Raw genomic sequence first — 5,208 nt, 5'->3', positions numbered from 1 at the left:
ATTGCATGACATTAAAAAAACAAAAACTTCTGCATAGCAAAAGAAATTGTCAGCGAGGTAAAGAGAAAGCCTATAGAATGGGAGAGAAACTCTTTGTCAGCTATACTTGATAGTTAATATCTAGAGTAAATAAAGACCTATGCAAATTGAGTTCACACACAAAGAAACCCCAGTTCTTCTGATCAATAAATGGGCTATTGAAATGAATAAACGGTTCTCAGAAGGAAAAAAGCAAATGATCAATAAATAGTTGAAATGTATGTAACAGCCTCAACCATCATAAAAATGCAAATGGAAACTACTTTGGAATTCCATCTCACCTGTCAGAATAAATAGCACTAAGAGAAAAAAAATGACACACATACTGACCAGGGTGTGGAAAAAGAGGAAAACATACTAACTGCTGGAGACATCTTATTAAACCAAAAGTGCAACTACTGTAAGATACAGCTACACCTCTCCTAGGAATATACTCAGAATTGAGTCCTACCACACAATGCTGCATAGCCATGATTTTCTTTCCTGCACTATTCAGAGTAGCTAAGACATAGAATCAGCCAGCCTAAGATGTCCATCAACAGATGAATGGTGAACAAAACCTGTTAGATGTACACAGGAGGATTTTGTTCAACTGTAATGAAAAAATGAAATAGCATTTGTAGGGATACGGGTAGAAATGAAAGTCATTATTCTAAGTAAAAATAAGCCAGACTCGGAGAGACAGATATGGCCTGTTGTATTCTCTCGAGCGCAGATTATGTAGTTTAATTTTTATGTGTGTGAGTATGACAGGGGAAGGAAAATCTGAAAGCAGAATGTGGAGGGGCCAAGAGGATACACATGACATGAAAGCAGAAGAGTTCTGTTGGAGGGACAGAGAGGAGAATGGAAGAGAGGAAGATGAAAAAATGGACATACAGAGTCTATATGAAAATGCTGCAATGAAAACTTCGTATGCTGTTGAGAAAGTAATATCAATGAAAGAAAGTACTTTGCTGTAAAGTAATTGACACCAACTGAAATGTGCATTCAAAAGAGGAAATGAAAAGTTTTTTTTCTATTTTAATCAAGTACTTTGATAGTGCAAATTTAATAAACTAACATGCCTCCGACTTTGACACTCACAGCAAGGTCATTACATAACACTGCAGTGTTTTCCAAGAGTTCCAAATGAACTTTCATTTTAATCAAATCTACAAAGCATTTACTGGTATGACATGTCTGACAAAGCCACAGACTTCTATCAAGCAGCATCAGTGTATATAAAAAGTAAGTAAAGGAACTCAATAGCCTTCTCTCAGCCTTATCAGCAGCCATGTTCCTGGGGAAAAACCTACATACATAATTCCTTGCCAAAAACCAGGATGCTAAACCTCTGAAGAGCTTATGCAAGAAACTGTGCCTGTGTCACTCAGCGAAGACCTTTACCAAGGGAACTATGGGTTATTGCATTCCTTTTTTTTTTTTTTTTTGGTTTTTAAGGAGATTGCAATAGAAATATATTAAAATAGCCTCCACTATCCAACAATCTTCTAACTTCCATTTGAAACAGAAGCTGTAGGAATCTACAGGTCTTTATAAAGAACTCTCTTCACAGCACAGCTGTAGTTCACGCTAAAACACAAAAATGTTCCCTTTGTGCTATAGCCTTACAAATAGACAGAATACATACATACATACATACATACATACATACATACATACATACATACATACATACACACATACATATATGAAAGCTCAGATTCTGCATTAAGCATTATTCAACCTTGCCTTTTGATAGAAACATGAATACAGCCAAATTTGCAAAGCGTTCACTTAATAGTTTAGTTGATGAAACGTTGAATGGACCTGCGTCTTCAGCAAAGGAGACTGTCAGCTTTAGCAGTGTCCTTGGCACTGGGAAGCTCAGCTGAAGTCCCGGCCTGTGAGGAGGAGTAGAGCCACAAGAGTCCAGAGGTACAGGAGGAGGCACACCCAGCTGGAGCCCATTTTGACCCACACAGCTAGTCAACTGCTGGATACTTTCTAGGACTTGGCATCAGGACTGTACCAGCTGGTTATGGTCATCATGTTGTACAAGGAAGCACAGCAGAGCATCCAGTGGAAGAAGGAGTAGCTACGCTGCACCCCTTCCCTCTTATTGTCCACAGCCCCATGAGGCTGTCCATCTTCTTCATTGCTGGCTCCATTGGTGGTATCACCAAGGATAACACTGTCACTCCCAGAGAGGGTCAGCTTGTTAACTTGGCTATTGCTTGAAGTACAGATGCTAGAATATATAAGGCAGATAACAAAGATAGTCAACCCCCCCCCAAAAATCATCCAAATTCATAGAGTGTCCATTCTGTGACGACAGAGCATAGGCAGGAGCAAGAGTAGTTGAATTTGCTGGAGACACAGTGGGTGAAGTTAAATGTATAATGATGCTCAGAGAGGGGTTGCAGGACCGGTCAGGTTCATTGGTCATGGCTGACCATGTGAGATAAAGGGTGTACAGAGTGATGGTGGAGGACCACAGGAGGCCAGAACGAGGCTGATGTTCCTTTAATCCCAGCACTCTGACTTTTGGGGAGAATGGATACAATAGAAACTGCAACACAAAAGATCAGGTTAAGGCTGATAAGACCTTATTTTCTGTGCAATCATCTGTTTTGGTGTGGAAGATGTAGAGCAACACAGCAAAGATGATTGACAGGATATAAAACAAGATTGTAAAAGACAGCAAAAACAGCATACCAGAGCCTTGGGTTTCCTTCTTCCATTCGATATACCCATGATTCATTCCAAGAGTAAGCCATATCTACCAAGAGCACCAGTTGGATGAAGATGAAGAAAGTGTCCCCAAATATACCAGCACCAAACCAGACTGAAGTAAAATGCCCCCCAGAGAGCTGGGCGTTGGTGGCACACGCCTTTAATCCCAGCACTCGGGAGGCAGAGGCAGGCAGATCTCTGTGAGTTCGAGGCCACCTTGGTCTCCAGAGCGAGTGTCAGGATAGGCTCCAGAGCTACACAGAGAAACCCTGTCTCAGAAAAAAAATGGACCCCCAGGGATGTAGAAAGATCCAACCATGATACCAATAATGGCAGCAATTTTGAAGAACCAAAAACCATTGTGTATTGATGCTCTGGGATCTTGTTTTTACTTTTAACTTAAGCAAACATAAGGCAAAGAAAAAGATGACCACAGCAAAGTTGATCTGATATGCAGCCTTAAAACTGACCAGCGCATCACAATCTTTCTCTGCCTTTGTATCAGGCATCTTGATTTGAAATCCTCCTTCACAGAATCCAGGAATCTTCTTTAGCTGAGTTTGTATGCCTTCTGTCATCATGATGTAAGACACAATAGTGCCAAGGATGAGAATAGAAGCATAGATAAGTCAAGTCAAAGTGGAATTCTTGCTGATGGGACATCAACTGCATAGCAAACATGATGCACCACTACAGAGACATGGAACCCAGCTGGCCAGAGAGAAGACGCCTAACATGGCCCCCATGGTGACGTCAGGGCTAAGATCCACCACTCCGAGTGGCTGCCTGCGAGGTGGCTAACTGCCTGCTCCAGAAATGAAAAGTTCTAATGCAATAATATATACAGAAATGTAAGGCTTTAGAATTTTCTTAATTTCAATAAAAATCATGAAAACACAGAAAGTGCTAATTGAACATTATAGTGTTGTGTTCATACTTGTACATTTGTGTATATAATGTCATATATGTACATACATGTGTTTATATCATACACTTATTTTTATGGAAAACCTATAAAAATACTAACACAGAGCAAATGAAGCTGTATTGAGTTAAAAGAAAAACTAAGCCAGGATTAAAACTAAGTAAATGGTATAAAACTAAGTTTAACAGTGCAAACCCTGAGGAACAGGTGGTGGTGGTGCATGACTTTAATTCCAGCACTTGAGAGGCAGAGGCAGGTAGATCTCTGTGAGTTAGATGCCAGCCTGGTCTATAGAGCTAGTTCCAGAACAGCCAATGCTACACACACACACACAAAAAAAAAAAAAAAAAAAAAAAAAAAAACCCTGTCTGGAAAAAATCAAACTAATAACAACTAAAAAGCAAATAGTGCAGACCTTAGAATAAGCTGTAAGGAAATAACTAAAACATAAAAAAGGGATTAACAATGGTACACATATATTTATTAATGTCTAACAAGATCATAAAGAAAAACAGAAAAATGAATCATTTAGAAAACAGATAATGACAGGCATAAATGTAAATCTACTAATGAATGTACTAAATATGTATAACCTAAACTAAATGAATATAGGTAAATATTTGGGTGTATCTGAATGTGGACCTAATTTTCATATCTCTTAAACAAAATTCTAGTAGTAGAATTGCTGTATCATAAGGTAACTATATAAAATTGTGCAAGAGAATGTTGTATAGTCTTCCATCAGTAATACATGAACAATCTATTTGCTCAATATTTTCATAGCACTTGGTCTTGTAGTATTTATGACTTCAGCTATTCTTTTATCTTTTTTTCTTTTTTCTTTCCGAGACAGGGTTTCTCTGTATTGTTTTGGAGCCTGTCCTGGCACTTGCTCTGTAGACCAGGCTGACCCCACAGAGATTTACCTGCCTCTGCCTCTCGAGTGCTGGGATTAAAGGCGTGTGCCACCAACGCCCCGTCGACTTCAGCTGTTCTTGTGGGGGCTTTAATTTGCATTCACTTAATGAAGGATGAGTAGAATATCCAGTATTTATTTGAATTTCTAAGTCTCACTTAATGAATTGGGTGTCAAATATTTTACCTGTTTATAATGCTTCATAAGGATTGTGTATATATTGATGTGTCTAATTATTCTTTATCAATGAAAAATCAGAAATTACAGATATGGGGTAAGAACCTGAATTATCAGAGAAGCGGTGGATCCAAAAGGACTGAGATCTTCTCTAAGCCTCACCCTACTGCTTCCTGTCCCTCTATCTGTTCTCAATCCTCGAAAACCTCTATGGTTAATTTTGGTCAACTAGTGGCCAGTTCCACACTCTGATTCAAAGCAAGCTTTATTGTCAGAATGCAATCAAATTGTCACACAGCAGTATAATGTAGTTGTAAGTCCATGATGAGTTATATGTTTTAGAAAATATGTTTAAATCTGTACCTTACACACGCATTTTCAGAAGTGTGACCTTTAAAAATAGAGCATAAGTTTTTAATGAAGTGTATTTTTT

At 38.7% G+C, this 5,208-nt stretch overlaps 1 pseudogene; it reads right to left on the bottom strand.

Annotated features, from left to right (window-relative positions):
- Positions 1-1,783: 1,783 nt before the first annotated feature.
- LOC100766329 lies at positions 1,784-3,503 on the bottom strand (annotated as a pseudogene).
- Between the last annotated feature and the right edge of the window lie 1,705 nt (positions 3,504-5,208).

The sequence above is a fragment of the Cricetulus griseus genome, chromosome 3 (genome assembly GCF_003668045.3).
Source record: "Cricetulus griseus strain 17A/GY chromosome 3, alternate assembly CriGri-PICRH-1.0, whole genome shotgun sequence".
Taxonomy (NCBI): Eukaryota; Metazoa; Chordata; class Mammalia; order Rodentia; family Cricetidae; genus Cricetulus; species Cricetulus griseus.
Note: the sequence above shows the minus strand (reverse complement) of the source record. Positions and strands in the feature narration are given on the sequence as shown.